This window comes from Schistocerca serialis, chromosome 2 (assembly GCF_023864345.2).
Source record: "Schistocerca serialis cubense isolate TAMUIC-IGC-003099 chromosome 2, iqSchSeri2.2, whole genome shotgun sequence".
NCBI lineage: Eukaryota > Metazoa > Arthropoda > Insecta > Orthoptera > Acrididae > Schistocerca > Schistocerca serialis.
In genome coordinates, this window is record NC_064639.1 from 1,084,101,457 (window position 1) to 1,084,120,353 (window position 18,897).

An 18,897-nucleotide genomic window follows, 5' to 3' on the forward strand; every position below is an offset into this window, starting at 1 on the left:
TAGAGAATTCAATATTTCAAGATCGACAGTGTCAAGGGTGTGCCGAGAATTCCAGTTTTCAGGCATTACCACTCACCACGGACAAGGCAGTGGCCGTCGGCGTTCACTTAGCTACCGAGAGCAGCGGCGTTTACTTAGAGTGGTCGTTGCTAACATACAAGTACCACTGCATGGAATAACCTAGGAAATCAGTGTGAGCAGTACGACGAACGCATCTGTTGGGAGAGTGCGGCGAAATTCTGGATTAATGGGCTGTGACTGCAGATGATCGACGCGAGTGCCTTTGATAACACCACATCGACTGTAACGTCTCTTCTGGGCTCCTGGACATATCGATTATCGTCTCTTCTGGGCTCCTGGACATATCGATTGGACCCTAGACGACGGTAAAACCGTGGCCTGGTAAGATGAGTCACAATTTTAGTTGGTAAGTGTTGATGGTAGGGTTCGAGTGTGTCGTGAACCGCATGATGCCATGGGCTCAAGCACTGTGCAAGCAGGTGGTGGTTCCTTAATGGTGTGCGCTGCGTATACACATGGAACTGAGTCCTCTGGTCCAGCTGAACTGATCATTGGCTGGAAATGGTCATTTTCGGCTACTTGTTTCCAAACAAGGACGGAATTTTTATGGATGACAATGCGCCATGTCGTCGGGTCACAACTGCTCGCGATTGGTTTGAAGAACATTGGAGCGAACGTCTTGGCCACACAGATCGCCCGACATGAATCCCATCGAACATTTATGGGACCTAATCGAGAGGTCAGTTCGTGCACAAAACACTGTACCCGAAACTCGTTCACAATTATGGACTGCTATAGAGGCAGCTTGGCTCATTACTTCTGCAGCGAACTTCCAACGACTTTTGAAGTTCCAGCAGCGTCGAGCTACTGCACTACGCCGTGCAAAAGGACCGACACGATGTTATGAGGTATGCCATGACTTTTGTCACGTCAGTGTATTTTCTAAAACCTCTGATGAATGTGAAGATAACGAAGACCGTTGAAGTCTTACGGGATGGGTACATCTAATCTGGTAGTACGAAACTCACGTTTTAGTACCAGTACCGATGAGCCAAACCGCTGTAGCCACTACACATTACGAGACTGAATGACAGCTGGAGGCTTTGCGGGCACGTGACTCGGTAAGGAAAGTATACAAGCGGAGCAGTGACGGATGGGGAACGTTCTGTAGACAGTGGGGTTCGCAGATGTGGGACTACGCGGAAGTGGGAGTGTTGTGGGTTGGCAGGAGAGCCAACACCGTTTTACTAGAGGAAGCCGAAAGGCACGCGTTTTAGCTCACGCAGGCTGGCATGAGGTCTGGAACAGGACAAGGAAATTGGAATTTAGAAAAAACGGACGTAGCTGGTGGAATACGTAACTTTAATCCATAAATGGTGAGCGTCGCTCTTGACGGTACATGGTTCACAGTATCAATAGTAACTGGTACTGGCGCCTTGCTAGGTCGCAACAAATGACGTAGCTGAAGGCTATGCTAACTATCGTCTCGGCAAATGAGAGCGTATTTTGTCAGTGAACCATCGCTAGCAAAGTCGGTTGTACAACTGCGGCGAGTGCTAGGAAGTCTCTCTAGACCTGCCGTGTGGCGGCGCTCGGTCTGCAATCACTGATATTGGCGACTCGCGGGTCCGACGTATACTAACGGACCGCGGCCGATTTAAAGGCTACCACCTAGCAAGTGTGGTGTCTGGCGGTGACACCACAGGGAGATGTTGAAAAATGGTAGATCGTTATGGCCCGGCGCCTGGGACAGAGCATTGTGAAGTAGGTCAGCTGTTAGCATGCTATTGTCGTGAGCATATATGGAAAGTGGTTAAAGGGTGGTGAAACCAGGAGTCTGGAGCTTATCCGCTTTGTAAAGCGGGACAGGCGATGGTCTGTAGCAGATCTGTCGATAAACTAGAATGTGCAAAGATTCTGCAGAACAAGTGTTTTGGAGCACACAATTCCACGCATTTTAGTGAGCACGAGGTTCCCCATCAGATGAGCCATACAGGTAGCCATGTAGACGCAAATACATCATCAGTTACGGGACCGTCGAGTTGAACCGCGGACGAATGGAAACGTGTCGCCAGGTTTGACGATAACATTTTTTGCTACACCAGGTCGATGGCCGTATCCAGATAAGACGTCATCCAGGAAAATCGAAACTCGAAACATACACCGCGCCATAGACGCTGGCCGGCGAGGGCAGTATTACGCTACGTGGTACATTCGTCAGGGTTTTTACATGGGACCTGTTTCAGTAGTACAAGCCATCATGAGAGCAGTGGACCATGTGAATATTAATTTCTTGCCCAGTACGTGGAAGGTGATGGTGCAGAATCCGTGACTGTTGTAGTTACTAGGAATCAAATAACTTCGTCAACTTCGCTTTTATATTCGATCACCACGACTGGTACGGTCAACAAGAGCACCATCGTCGGAGTACACTTCCGCGACGATAGTCCCATAACTACCAGAAAATAGTCTTGATGACCGAAACCGAGCACGGTGATCGAAAATAAAAATGCTTTTAGTGCCGATATTTGGTACCACTATTCCGGTTCGCCTGCTTCCCTTCCTGTTTCATATTCCCCCAAATCGGCGATTACATCTTCCAGCAGGATAAGTTTCTGCATCATGAGGCCACAGTGGTTGAGCACTGGTAGTAACTTCAACTTTGATGTTTTGTGCATCAAATTCACCACATCTGAACTCGATGGAACACATCTGCAACGCTAATGGGTGCAATCTTCGCGCCACGGAAAGATATGTTTTCTTAATATCCGTACTTCTGCATTTTTAATTGCAAGGAGGTATGCAGTTTCTCTTTCTCTCCTCTCCATAATTTCACAATTACGATGTTCAACTTACTTTTGTACTTTGCAAATGAGTATGGAAAAACAAACCTGTAATGTTCGTTTGCAGTATTGTTTGTGTGCTGCTGGACACAGTACTGTCGATTAAATATCTGGGCGTAACGTTGTAAAGGGATATGAAATGGAACGAGCACATATGGATCGTAATAGGGAAGGCGAATGGTAAGACTTCGGTTTATTAGGAGCATTTTAGGGAAGTGTGATTCGTTTGTAAAGAGGACCGCATATAGGACAGTAATGCGACCCATTCTTGAGTACTGGTCGAGTGTTTGGGCTCCGCACCAGGTCGGATTAAAGGAAGACATCGAAGCAGTTCAGAGGCGGGCTAATAGACTGCTTACCGGTAGGTTCGAACATCAAGCAAGTGTTGTGTAAATACTTCGGGAACTCAAATGGGAATCGTTTGAGGATCACTATTGAGAAAATTTAGAGAACTGCATTGGAAGCTGACTGCAGAGCAGTTCTACTGAAGCTAACGTACATTTCGCGTAAGGACCACAACGATAAGCTAAGACAGATTAGGGACCGTACGGATAGTAGTGTCTCCCTCGCTGTATTTGCCAGTAGAACAGGAAAGGAAATGAGTAGTAGCGGCACAGAGTACTCTCCTCCACGCACCGTACGTTGGCTTACGTCTAGGAAAATTCACCTGTGTGCAAAACCTAAGCACGAAAGTAACTTTCCGTGGATGCTGAGGAAGCAGAGGCTGTACCCTCTGGGTTTAAAAGGGGGTGCACAAAACACGACCAGCGAAGGTTAGTAGAGATTTCTGCATCTATAAAAAGATCTATGCATGAAGCACACAACAACTACCACCGTCATACCTTAGCGAAAGATCTGGCAGAGTACCCGAGAAAATTCAGGTCATATGTAAAATCGCTAAGCAGGTCTAAAGCTTCCATTCAGTCCCTTGTCTAGCGTGGCAGTTGCTGATAACAAAACAAAAGCCTAAGTTTTAAATTTCACAATAAAGAAATTGTTTACATAGCAGAACAATACAAAAATATTGTCATTTGACCATCGGTCAGACTCCCGTGTGGACGACATAGAAATATGCACTTCTGGCACAGAGAAACAGTTGTAAGATTTGGAAACAAATAAATCACCAGGCTCAGATGGAATCTCAGTTCGCTTTTACAAAGTGTACTCTTCTGCATTGGCCCCTTATTTAGCTTGCATTTATCATGAATCTCTTGCCCAACACAAAGTTCCAAGTGACTGGAAAAAAGCACAGGTGACTCCAATATGTAAGAAAGATAGGAAAACAGACCCACAAAATTACAGACCAATATCTCTGATTTCTGTTTGCTGCAGAATCCTTGAACATATTCTCAGATTGAATACAATAAACATTCTTGAGACTGAGAAGCTTATGTCCACCAATCAGCACGGTTTTAGGAAGCATCTTTCATGTGAAACTCAGCTTACCTTTTTCTCACATGATATACTGAGAACTATGCATAAGGGCAACAGGCAAATTCCAGATTTCTAGATTGACACACTGCTGCATGGTGTGGGATCTTTACCGGATAGGACTGATGGAGTACATCGAAAAAGTTCAAAGAGGGCAGCACATTTTGTATTATCACAAAATATGGGAGAGAGTGTGACAGAAATGATACAGGATTTGGGTTGGACATCATTAAAAGAAAGGCATTTTTTGTTGCGACGGAATCTTCTCAGGAAATTCCAGTCACCATCTTTCTCCTCCGAATGCGAAAATATTTTGTTGACACCGACTTAAATAGGGAGAAACAATCACCACGATAAAATAAGGGAAATCAGAGCTCGTACGGAAAGATTGGAATAATAGAGAATTGTGAAGATGGTTCGATGAACCCTCTGCCAGGCACTTGAATGTGATGTGCAGAGTATCCATGTAGATGTAGATGTCACTGCCAAGAAAGATGGCTCCATAGTATCATACTTAGAAGACCTCCTGCAGTATAATATAGTACAGTACAGTGCAGAAGGTAATCGAAAGAAATACGCAATGGGACGAACAGAAATGGCGCTTAATGCAAATGCAGTTATTATCTGGAAGTTACCGCGATTAGTAATGAACCACTAGACGTTACAAAAGGTGGGATATGTTTCATAATACGGTACGTGATCATCACGGAATACAATTCATGCTCTGCAACGTGGTCCCATGTAGGCCAGATGGTCGGTAAGGAGTTCCTGTCGTAGAGCGTTCCGACCAGCGCGGTTCACACGTACTGGATGGTAGCTGACGCACGGAGACACGCTGCACTATGTCTCCTCAAAGAATCCCACACGTGCTCGTTGGTATTCATATCGGGCGAACGTGCTGGTCAGTCTATTACGCGAATATCTACTAGTTCCGAGAGCTCTTGCGGTTGCGGATCGCCATTCATAACAATTATCTCAAGGCCGAATGTACCTCCGAAAAGAGGGACATGGGGTAGTGGGATAGTGTCACAATAATGTTGACTAGTGAGTGCACGTGTTAAAGAGTTGGAGGTCAGTACGCCCAAGCAACATTAGGTCTTTTCACGGCATAACACTTGGATCATCGAAACGATCATGTTCAACAGTACTGGACGTGCCCTCATATGAGGTGTTAACATGTAGTGAACCCAAGAAACTGTCGGACATGATTCACATCCACCGAAGACCATCCAGCATTTTTCAACCGCGCAGATGGAGGGATGGAATGCCCTACCACAAGAAGTGCTCACCAACTTTGTGGATAACGTGGGAGCACAGAGGAAACATTGCCGCCCGTGGTGATCACACAACGTATTAAGAACCATGTCCCACCTTTCCTAATATTGAGGCAACCACCATGAATGGCGTTTACTTCAGTCTCATTGTTGTCTTTGAGTAAGAGTGTTACTACCTCTGTTCGCCCCACTGCGTGTTTCTTTCAGTTGCCTTCTTTGCTATAGCTGTTCTTACTATGTAACTACAGCGTATGGTGCAATATTCATGGAGATATCTTCCTTGGCGGCTGGTCCCGGCGGAGGTTCGAGTCCTCCCTCGGGCATGGGTATCGGTGTTTGTCCTTAGGATAATTTAGGTTATGTAGTGTGTAAGCTTAGGGACTGATGACCTTAGCAGTTAAGTCCCATAAGATTGCACACACATTTGAACATTTTTCTTCCTTGGCAGTGACATGTCAAGCGAAAGATACTTTCGTTCTTAAGTTTCACATACCAATGTACTTACGAACTATAGTTATATGTAAACTGAAGGTGGATGGGTGGGGGGGGGGGAGGGGGGAGAAAGGGAAGGAAAGGAATACGGACGTCAGCCGCATCGGGACATTGCTTGGAATCAGCGACAATGAGTGACAATGTTTTCCGGAGCGGGATTCGAACCAGGGATCTCCTGCTTACTAGGCAGTTGCGGTAACCATTGCGCCATCCGGAACACACCTTCTGCTCGTTCTAGACGGGAACTAGGAAATATCGAAATGTATAATACATTTCTGAAACAACTGGATTGTCCACACGCACCAGAGCTTTAGTCAATGATATCTTTTTGTAACTAAAACTGCTACAGATCTTTAATCGTATTTTAGCATTACTATTTTAAACAGTCCTATTTTTATATATCCAAAGAGTTATTACACACAGAAAAAGGATAAATTTTTCTTTTACAATGCTATTTGGATTTTTTATGTGAGGACTTGAAACTTCCCCTTTGAATGTAAAAACTGACCATGCTGGTAAAACTTCTACGTTACTTGATTTTCAAACTCCAGAGTGAAACTGAACGTACTGAGCCTGTTTCCTCTTTAGTTATTCTCAAAATTTCTAAACTGACACACAATAGTTTAGCGCAACGCAGTCTGACTTTCTACAATCCCTACAAAAGAATGGCCGTGACTATCATTAACCTATACCTTTTATGAATCACTTACCTCACAAAAATCTACATTACTCGAACTACTGCAATACAGCAAGCGCCAATACTGCCAGCTAAATAAAAGATTCAAACTACTGAAGCCACTAACTACTGACAGGCCTAGTTAGTAAATGAAAGATTTTTTATAGACAACAATGTATTTACCTTAATAGTATTCAAAGGTCATAATATATAAAATAGTTCGTGACATCCAGTTTAACAGATTCCCTTTTTCCTACGGACACACGTCCAGATCGTCCGCTCATAGTAACCTCTCAAAACTCTGGCATCTCTCTCCCCACATCCACCACTGCTGGCGGCTCACCTCCAACAGCCCAACGCTACGGGCTGTTCACATACAACTGCCCAACACTACACTGGCGAATAACTTGCAACAATGAGTCCAGCCAGCCACAGACTGCACACAGCGAAGTCAGCGATTTTAATAGAGAGCGCTACGTGCCGTTACCAACATAAAAACCTAAACAGCCTACTTACAAACTGATAGCACGGACATTAATTTAAAAATTTCAGTCTGCTGCTTTTCTATGCAATATTAACATCGTTTGGCCTACATTTAATTTGGAGGAAAGCGTATTGTCTCATACGATGAATCTCAGCATCAGAAACTGTGCGTGGTTTGAAGCATTCGGAACAGAGAACAGGAAATATTTATTATGTCGGTGGTTTTGTGCAATAGTGGTCAAGTCGTACTCCGAAGGACACTGGTTCATATCCACTGGTTCGTGTCCTGGTCGGAATCTTTCCGACAACGGTTTCATGAGGCTGTCTCTACCACTTAGGCAACCACTGGTGGAGCTTGAGTCTTAACACTAGGAAGAAGGATCTGGTTAATGGTGATGTAGTTGGAGATCGAGCACATACTCCGATCGGGAGAGGACAGAGAACACCGTTTCAAAGGGACCATTCTGGCTTTTAGGAAAATCGCAGAACACTTAAATCCGGATGGCAGGACGCGGATATGAACCATGGTCGTCTGAAATATGAATCTATTGTCTGATCAGTGCACGACTTTTCGGCGGGAGGCCGTCTTTTGTTCTTGGCGAACGGAGTCGACCCTCCTGCCACTGTGACATTGTCGACGACGAGTTGATAAAAATAAATGATACCGGATTCAGTATCACAGGTTGTCATAGAATGAAGGATTTCACGACTGGATGACATAGCTGCTGATAAACCTTTCGGGACGTAAGGTCGTGGTAGTCGGCAAGACTCAGTGGAGGAGCACCTCTGAGGATATCCAGCGTGGTCCTGGACGAAACGTCAGGAACAGAGGTGTTTCTTGGACCACGACCTCACATCCACAAAAGTTTACCAGCAGCTACATCACAGGTCGGGTTATGCTGAACGTCTGGCCCTAGAATTTGAAGTGGTTATGTGTGTAATGTGGCGCTGGAGTGCGTCTGTGGAGGCATGAGATCCATTGAATGTTGGGATAATATGTTCCAAACAGCTGCACCATAATCGTTAACATAGAAGTGCAAATGGCAATAGTAGTTTGTGTTCCATCTAAGAATTCTGCCGTAGGTGGATGTGAATTTTCATTACCTTAAAAAAATGCGTCGATAGCAAGCGGGCTGGACTGCACCAATTACGAGTACACCACTATGAACTACGCTTACATTCTACTTCTACTTTTACATCTATACGCTGCATTGTACCTGTTATTAGGTCTTTTTCTCCTTACATCACGTATGGAGCGAGGGAGAAATGATCGCTTAAATGCCTCCGTGCTTGCTGTGATTAATCTAACCGTATCTTGGTGATTCCCGTGGGACCGATATATAGGGGGTTGTCGTATATTCGTAGAGCCATCATATAAAGACGGCTGTTGAAACTTTTGTAAGCAGGCTTTCTCGGCATAGGATGCGTCTGTCTTCGAGAGTATGCCAGTTCGGTTTTTTCAGCGTCTCTGTGTCTCTCTCCCATGAGTCAAACATGCGACCATTCTCGCTGTCCTTCTTTGTAGACCTTAAATATCACCTGTTATTCCGGTCTAGTACGGGTCCCACATATTTTAGGATTGGTGGCACGAGTGATACGTAAGTAATCTCCTTTGTAGACTGAATCCATTTCCCTAGCATTCTATCAATAAATGGAAGTGTACCATCTGCTTTACCCACAACTAAGTCTATTAATATTCCAATTAATGTCCCTGCAAAGTGTTGACGATTCCAACTGTACCTCACTGATACTATAGTCACAGCGGAGTACGATTTTTCGTTTTGTGAAGTGCGCAGATTTACATTTCGGAAAATTTAAAGCAAGTTACAAAAATTCGCACCACTTTGAAATCTTATCAACATTTGACTGAATATTTAAGCAGCTCGTTTCAGTCAGTACCTCATTATACATAACTGTATCATCTGCAGAAAGTCTCAGGTTACTATTAATATTGATCACAAGATGATTAACACACAATATGAACAACAAGGGTCCCAGCACACTTCCTGCAGCACACCCGAAGTTATCTCTACACCTGTCAATTACTCTCCATACCAGATAATGTGCTGCATCCTCTTTACCAAAAAATCCTCGATCCAGTCACAAATTTAGCTTGATAACCCTTACGATCATAGTTCTTATAATAATCGTGGAAGTGATACTGAGTCAAACGCTTTTCGGAAATCCAGAAATACTGCATCTACTTCAAGGCCTTGACTGGAACGCAATGTCTCATATCCTGTATGTTAGTATCAGAAACTGTAATTGCTTGTGAAAAGTACAAGTTGAGTTTGACAAGAGCGATGTTCTCGCAGTCCAGGCTGGTTGGCATGGAAGTCATTCTGCTCGTGACACATCATTATGTTTCAGCTCAGAATATTTTCTAAGATTCTACAACAAATCGATATCATGGATATTAGAGGGTAGTTTTGGGGCTCACTTCTGCTGCCCTTCTTGTAGACGGGTGCGGCCTGTGCTTTCTCCAACAACTGGGAATGACTACTTTGGTCGAGAATATTGTTTCGCCGCGCAACGTGCTGTAGCTGCAAGCTCTCTCGTTGGAAACTTATATGGAAGCCTAAATTTTCACCTTCGGGTATTTCAAGAAAAAACGTAACTCTCGTATAAATAAATTTTTTTGTATTCTTAAAATTTCATTTTTATTATATTTTGTATACCGCACAGAGGAGTGCAACGTTGTGGTGGCCCAATACAGACAGCACTTGTTGCGACCACGTTGCAACTTTGGACTTACACGTCAGGTATCAAATAATTTAAACCACTCTAAAGTAACACTTATTGCCGACGAAGTATGACCGCACTGCAAGTATGCGCATGATAAGCAAAAATACAGTTTGAAAAACAGTTTCAGCCTCTACTTGAATGTTGCTCCGTTGTGTGAGGTCCGTCTAAAAGGAAGCTTCGGTCGTACCCACAGCCATGCGAGTGCAGGTTGCGCCAAGAATATTGTAATGCTTCAGCAGGTAGGTACGCGAGTGAAGACGCCCATATCTATTAACAAGTAATAGTTTTCGGCAAACAATCTTCAATTCTTTATAGTTCTCCAGTGACACTGCGGCGATGAAATAAGTTCAGCTTGCACTGCAACACATATCAATCTTCTCTCCATTATACAGGGTGATTCAAAAAGAATACCACAACTTTAAAAATGTGTATTTAATGAAAGAAACATAATATAACCTTCTGTTATACATCATTACAAAGAGTATTTAAAAAGGTTTTTTTTCACTCAAAAACAAGTTCAGAGATGTTCAATATGGCCCCCTCCAGACACACGAGCAATATCAACCCGATACTCCAACTCGTTCCACACTCTCTGTAGCATATCAGGCGTAACAGTTTAGATAGCTGCTGTTATTTCTCGTTTCAAATCATCAATGGTGGCTGGGAGAGGTGGCCGAAACACCATATCCTTAACATACCCCCATAAGAAAAAATCGCCGGGGGGTAAGATCAGGGCTTCTTGGAGGCCAGTGATGAAGTGCTCTGTCACGGGCTGCCTGGCGGCCGATCCATCGCCTCGGGTAGTTGACGTTCAGGTAGTTACGGACAGATAAGTGCCAATGTGGTGGCGCTCCATCCTGCTGAAATATGAATTGTTGTGCTTCTTGTTCGAGCTGAGGGAACAGCCAATTCTCTAACATCTCCAGATACTGTAGTCCAGTTACAGTAGCACCTTCGAAGAAAAAGGGACCAAAAACTTTATTGGCTGAAATGGCACAATACCAACGTTTAATACACCACCTATCAGGAGGTTTAACACCATACTTCGTTCGAAATGCACGCTGAACAACTGTCGTCGATTCACTTCTGCCGTACTCAATAACACAAAAAGCTTTCTGTTGAGCGGTCGCCATCTTAGCATCAACTGACGCTGACACCTAGTCAGCAGCGCCACAAGCGAACAAATGTAAAACTAAATGAAACTTCATAGCTCCCTTAATTCGCCGACAGATAGTGCTTAGCTCTGCCTTTTGTCATTGCAGAGTTTTAAATTCCTAAAGTTGTGGTATTCTTTTTGAATCACCCTGTATATTTATTTATTTTTTTGACTAACTGTATCGGTAAAACACTCACGTGGAACAAGCGTCATGTAATTTGCTGTTTATATTATCTTCGGAACGTAAGTGTAGATGTGGTCAGAGAAAGTTTAATAAATTTGCTGACACTGCACAAATGTTGCCTAAGGGCTTCCCGATATTTACAGGTAGAACAACAAAGAAGATGTAACCGTACTGTGCGGAAAATGTGGCTACACTTCCGGTAGCTACAAAAAAGATACATGGGCAGATGTAAGGAAGACATACAAGACCTGTTGACAGAAATGGACAGCGTAATTAGGGCGTAATGGGGCTCAGGGATAAACAAGGGAAAGACCAAGGTGACGAAGAAGAATTGGGGAAGATGGTAATGACGTGTAAAACGTGGGAACTGGGATCGTCGTTGGTTAAAGTGGAAGAGGTAAAAGAGCTCCCGTATCTAGGATGGACTGTTACAGAGAATGGCCGAATCTATGTCTAGCACAGGCGAAAAAAAGGTTTGCTTAAAGAACAGGGCTCTGATGGTTGCAGCAACAAAGGCGGGGGATGTACCGGAAAATCTGGATCGCAGCAGTGTTTGTAAACGTGGCACATTGAAATTCTGGAGGAGGAGGGACAAATTAAATGGCTGGATTGATAGGAATTTTATCAATGAAAGACCAATGATATGAAACAATTACGGTGAAAACCATCAGGCATGCCAAACATGTGGTAAGATGGAATGTGGTGCTATCGAAGTGGACAGCTAAAGTACGAAGTGAAGAAATTGTGAAAATAATAGGCGAGGAAAGAAATCTGTGCAAGCCCTTTACAGAAAGTAAGTGACATACTAGTGTGGTATCTGCTGCGGCATTCTGCAACAGTTAACTGGACACTGGGTGGATGTACTGAAGGGAAGAGCAAAAGATGCAGAGACTAGATGAAGAAAATCGTGTTACAAAAGATGTTGGGTGGAAGACAATAGCACAAAATAGGAAAAGTGAAGGGCAACATCTGCCACACGAAAGGCAAGTAATTTGGACACAGATTGGCTTGCACAAATTACTGTCGGTCGGTAGTGAAGTAGTGTTTAATATATTACATTAAGAATGTAAAATTTGTACGGTGAAGGTTCGAGTCCTCCCTCTGGCATAGGTGTGTGTGTTTGTCCTTTGGATAATTTAGGTTCAGTAGTGTGTAATCCTACAGACTGATGACCTTAGCAGTTAAGTCCCATAAGAGTTCACACACATTTGAACATTTTTTTGTAAATTTTTTATGGTTGGTTTTGTTATTTTCAGATTATTTACTCCCAGGCTAACGAAAAAGTCAAATCCAAACCTGTCAACGAGAAAATGGTTGGAAAAGATTAGAAATTACGTCTAAAATTTGTTGGAAGTTACTAAGTACTCTCACTATCAAATACTGAATGAATGCAGTCTGGGTAATTAGCGATCCGGTTTAAGAGCAGGTAATTTTTCACGTATCTCAATGTTTACGACTCATATCTGCTGAACATACAATGACACAATTTTGCTGTTAAGATGTTTTGGTGCTTTTTATCAATTACAACTAGCTAGAGTTTTTTTAATTGAAGTTGTACGTCATTTCCTGTTAATATTGGAGACAACCAGTTCACCAGTATGATAATCTACTGACAAATCGTGTCGCTAAAACCTTAATTTCTTTCCACCCTATGTTGGTTACGAATTACGTTTCACCAACAGGTTTTTAATTTTTTTTCACTTTCTCTCCCACCATATTTATACACATTACATTGAACTTGTATTTACTGCAGTCTGATTTTGCAATGTAAAGTTTCATTTTGTCAAAAGTATGTATTCTCTGCAGCAACGTACTGTTCTTCATAATTGTTTACAACCTATTTTTTCCGCCCTGTGTTGGTTGCAAGTCAAATTTCACCAACATTTTTTTAAATTCCTTCTCGCCTTCTCTCCCACCGTATTTATACACATTACATTGTATCTGTATCTATTGTAGTATGATTTTGCGGTGTAATGTTTCATTTTGCCAAATGTCTGTATTCTCTGCAGCTACGTACTGTTCTTCAAAATAGGCTATTTTCCTACGTTAAAAATATGGTTCGGATTGTTGTTATTTTGATTGACTACAACATTTAGGTGTCAACGTTCTAACAAAGTATCTGTGGTTTTTATGTAATTAAAGCTTAAAATCAATTCACTATCAAGATCTGGTCACGTGATCGGAAACGCTCTGTTATTGGCTGATGCTCTGGTGACGTCACAGAGTAGCGGTAAGACGAAGCTATACGTGAGTTATAGGAGCGTTAGGCGAGGTTACGAGGTTTTTGAGTACTTTTTCTGCTGGAAGTTTAGCTATTTAGTGATGGAAAACTCAGTTACAAACTTTAACTAACAACAGAAATGAATTTTGGAATTTTGTGAACACTGACAGTGGAAGCCTTGCAAAAGTTGATGCGTTTATGCTGCACCCATTTACCGCGGCGATATGTGCAACGACGAACATTCTGCAATATTGTTAAACTCGCTTAGAACTAGGGAACTGTAGAATTTTTGGAAATGGGTCAGTATTTTATAACTAGATTGTCAACTATCAGTCCTGAGCTACGATCCAAAGCACAATAAAATTATTCCTGGTAAAACTTAATCTTTATTTTCTCTCAGCAGAGATATTTTTCTACCGTGCCATCGGTGGCGCAATGGATAACTCCTCCTACTGCAGAGAAAGAGGTCACATGCTCTAAGCCCGCAAGGGCGTTATATTTTTAAAAGTTTTATACGAAGTACGAAAGTAGCGTCAGCAAGAACTGATTGTAGCAGTTATTTCGATTGTGGAATGTATTATATATAGCTTCACATTAGCCTTAGTCTGAGAAATGGACAACAGATGATAAAAATATTTACTTTGCTAACAAACGATTCACTTTTTTGGAAATCATTGTTAGTAGTGAATTAAACGAATTCACTTCGCAAACAAACAATTCACTTTTTTGGAACGGATTGCTAGTAGTGAAGATAGCAACATACACCCACACTACAAAGAGCTGTAGGATCATGAGGTTATGCAGGGAGGTATAAAGCGTGTACAACAAAAATAAGGGCTCTGATGTTAGAGTGTAAACTAACGTTCGCGTCTGAAACAGATTTACATCGTTACGTAAGACGATGAAACTGCAGAAGTTTAAACAATAAGGATCCTAGCTGGACAGTACGAAGATAAAAATATTGTTTCTCATAAAGTGAAAAGCGTGTGGTCACATTAATTAGAAAATATCTTTTTCAACTACAGTGTGCGAACAGTGATTGCTAATGTGAGAGCATGTAAACAGCAAGGAAAACACAATAATATTATGTTTCTGATCGGTGTGATGAAGTTTTGTGATTGTGATTTGGTTATTATATGAGAGGACTGTCGAGTCGTTTCACAATAAGTTAAAATGTTCTCGGATTAGATTCGAACCAGCGATTTATGGACATAAACAATTGAGCTACCGAACAAGTGAGGTGTAGTTGGGTAGAACGACAATTTCGCTAGGACTTTAATTTCGTTGAAAGACGCTATCTTTCGTTGTAACAGTCGGAGAGCGCATCTCGGACATAAGTTGATGTTTACTTCACAGCGCATCACAGTGCAACACATTTTTAATTTGGTTAGTGAACTTGTGTGTCGCGTGGTGGTAATTTGCCAGTACAGTGCAACAACATTTTATGTATCTTCTCATTCTCTGGAACACTCAAAAACAACTTTTTATGAGTTTTAAGAGATGTATTTATATAGTCTGGTACTATGCACTATTTGGTATTCACGTTCCGGAGATACCAAAACAAGACATATCTGTGAATTAGCGTTATGACAGTAGGAGCAGCGAGCTAGCTAGTGACGTCACAGGCATCACATGACTCGAATGGAGCGTTTTAGCGGGCTTTCAAACTATCTGAATTATATTTCTGTTTTTATAGAAGAATATACTGAAATTCAAGAGGAAGAAAAGCATATTAGCAGCATAAAAAGACATAATTAACATTTGAGGCAATTCCGGAAATCAGTCAAATACCCTATTGTTTACTGCAGCGTCCTGTTGTTCTTGTACCTGCCTGTTGTTCTTGTACCTAACTGGTGTAGCTCAGTGGGATCAGAATATGAATTCGGGATTCTTTCATTAGACGGCCTAAGGGCTGTTTCTGCCACTTGCGCCACTTCTTTCGTCTCTGACAGTGGTTTCTTAACGAGGGAAATGAGAAGTTTCGCCATGTTCACGTGTAACTGGCTGGAAAACACAGCCACTCAGTCGGGGGAAGTCAAGGGTGTACAGGATCTAATAGGACCATTGCTACTAAAGCATTCGTGGCTAAACCAGCCATCAGATTTATAGTGACTTTACAATATGATGTACTTCCATTGGCGTAAATTTACATTTAGGTGTGTCTGAATGTCAGGGATTAGTTTAATTTGTTTCTTTTTGTATACCGCCCCGCTTTCGACTTACGTTTTTAGATTTTAAGATACTCCTATTCTCCAGTTGAAATACCGAGTGTTACTTGGCTGGCATAGCCTTTTCACTGGGCATGAAACAACAGCGTGTCTTTAGATGTGGGGGAAACCTGTGAAGGGCAAGGACTGTCGAAGGTGCTTAGCTGGTTGGCTGTTACCATAACCAAAGTATTAGGTGCTTTAGTTTGCCCATCACCCAAGTATATTTCATTGCTGAGAAATTACTTTTTTCGCTTACTCTACCAAAATCCTGAAAGCGCGACTCCCTTTAATAACATTCTGTGCCATATTGTACAGCGCATGTTACCTACATGTACTGATTGCAGCACTTGCGCCAGGTTATCGACGAAGTGTTTCAGAGTGCTCGTCATGTTGCGAAATGTGCCATTTAGCGTCGAATATTATAACTAGACAGTTCTTATTGATGACACTGTCACATACCTGCCACTTTGTTATAATTAGTTAGAAGTGGTTTTTTGTGTACTTTCTAGGGTCACCTACAAAATTTCATTTAGAAATCCAGCTGTGGTGGTTTTTATTAACATTTACATCTCATAACGTGGAAAAGGAAATTGAGGACCTGTCATGTTGCGATAGGAAAGATAAAAGCGCCAGAGAGGCCGTTATGACGTTGCGTTTGATAATAGAAGGAAAACTAAAAAAAATCAGGACACGTTTATAGAATTTGTCGACCTGGAAAAAAGCGTTCGACAGTGTAAAATGGTGCAAGATGTTCGACATTCTGAGAATAGTGATGGTAAACTAAAGGGAAAGGCGCATGATGTATAATACGTACAAGAAGCAAGAGGGAATAATAAGAGCGGGAGACCAAGAACGAAGTGCTCCGAGTAAAAAGGGTGTAAGACAGAGATGAGGTCTTTAGCCCCCTTTTTTCAATCAGTACATCGAAAAAGCAATGACGCAAATAAAAGAAAGTTTCAAGAGAGTGATTGAAATTCAGGGTAATTGTATATCAGTGACAAGATTCATAGATGTGACATTGCTATCGTCAGTGAATAAGATTAGCAGGACGTGTTGAATGAAATGAACAGTCTAATGAGTGGAGAATATGGATAGAGAGTAAATCGAAGAAAGACGAAGGTAATGACAAGCAGCAGAAATGAGAACAGCGAGAAACTTAACATCAGAATTGGGGGTTATGAAGTAGACGAAGTTCAGCAATTCTGCCACCTAGGAAGCAAAATAACTCTTGTTTGACGGAGCAAGGAGGACATAAAAAGCAGACTAGCATTGACCAAAGGGGATTTCCTGGCCAAGAAAAGTTCATTGGTATCAAACATAGGCTTTAATTTGAAGAAAAAGTATGTGAGAATGTGTTTTTGGAGCACAGTACTGTATGGTAGTGAGACATGGACTATGGGAAGTTCGGAAAGGAAGAGAATAGAAACATTTGAGATGTGTTGCTACAGAAGAAAGCTGAAAATTAGGTGGATTGATAAGGTAAATAGTGATGAGCTTCTCCGCAGAATCGGCGAGGAAACAAATATATGGAAAACTCTGACAAGAAGGAGGGACAAGATGAAGGACATTTGTTAAGACCTCAGGGAATGACTGCAATGGTACTAGAGGGAGCTGTAGAGGGTAAAAACTGTAGAGGAAGATGGATACTGGGATACGTCCAGCAAATAACTGAGGACGTATGTTGCAATTGCTACAGTGCGATGTATTGGTTATGATGCGCTGAGTTCTCGATCTTCTAAGTAGTTATGTTTCTAATAACACCGGTTCCTAGTACGTCTTCTATATCCCTGTTCCTTATATCACTGTTTCTCGTGTAAATAATCTTTATTTTAATTACATATAATTGTAAATATAAAGCGAGCTAGCGATATGTATGCCTCCAGTAATAGCCACACGTCTTCAAAGCAATATTGAAAGAGTGTCCAGAACAGGTGCCTTTATGTAGACGCCGGACTAGGTGTACAGCAGCAAATCAACAAGGGAGAAACACAAACACTTCATTTTGGTATTGCAGTATATGTCCGTTTGTCATTCTCTGTCAATAAGTTATTGTCTGCAGTATTCACAAGGTACTTTTGTTACAAATATCCGTTTCTACACTTCTAAGGACAATCTTATTCGCTTTTAAAAGTGACCGTTACTACTCAATTCCATGTTGATGCAGAATGTCGAAATACATACACATCTCATAACGCACGCAAAAGATATTTTGGAACATTATTAATAACATAGGATGTAGAATGCACCATCAAGAAAGCCCTCACACTCGTTATACCTTTGGATGGGGCTCAGGATGACACGTTTGATACCACGCAACACCGGTATAGTGTGTCCGAACACAGTCGTCTTACAGAATGACGTATTTTACAGTTTGACTTCGTGACCATTGCAAACAAGGGCCAGTTTTCAGAAATATTAGGCCCACCCACGCTGCTTCATACTATAAAAACACGATATACTTCTTTTTTCCTTTTTTTGTGGAAAGTACTGCACAAAAAAGTATCGATCTTTTGTCTGACTCCAGCGTCTTAAATTAACAGTCATATTGCACGTACGCGATGTAATAAATCCAATTTTCTGCAAGACCGTAATGGACGTAATAGAGTAGGTACATTCGAACGGCACAAATACGAAGAGTCGTATTGTAGTTTGAAGAAAGCGTTGATATTTTGCATCCCCTCGATGTCTCCGTAATGAGAGAAAAAGAAATAGCGGGGATGGTGAAAGTATGTGAAGAAAAACAGCCGTGTCAGAGTTCAAGGTTCAAATGGTTCTGAGAACTGAGGTCATCAGTCCCCTAGAACCTAGAACTACTTAAACGTAACCAACCTAAGGACATCACACACATCCATGCCCGAGGCAGGATTCGAACCTGCGACCGTAGCGATAGCGCGGTTCCCGACTAAAGCTCCCAGAGTTCAAGGAATCACCCTCCTTTTCTCTTTAAGTGATCAAGTGAAACCACAAAACCAGTAAATTCTTATGAGGAGACGATGTTTCGGAAGGTGCTCCTTCTGAATGCCTTAACTACTATACCACCACAGTTGGTTTCCGAGAAGAATCTGAATGCGAAAGATCATGTCAGGCAAGTTAGAGAAACTACATCACGTGTACTTGTATTCAGTAAATGTTACAGGTAGCACCGTTAAGTTATAATATCC

At 42.1% G+C, this 18,897-nt stretch overlaps 1 non-coding gene across 1 annotated transcript; it reads right to left on the bottom strand.

Annotated features, from left to right (window-relative positions):
* Positions 1-6,205: 6,205 nt before the first annotated feature.
* Positions 6,206-6,278, bottom strand: Trnat-agu (transfer RNA threonine (anticodon AGU)). Its single transcript has one exon. It is a non-coding gene; the product is annotated as a tRNA-Thr (tRNA).
* Positions 6,279-18,897: the final 12,619 nt, after the last annotated feature.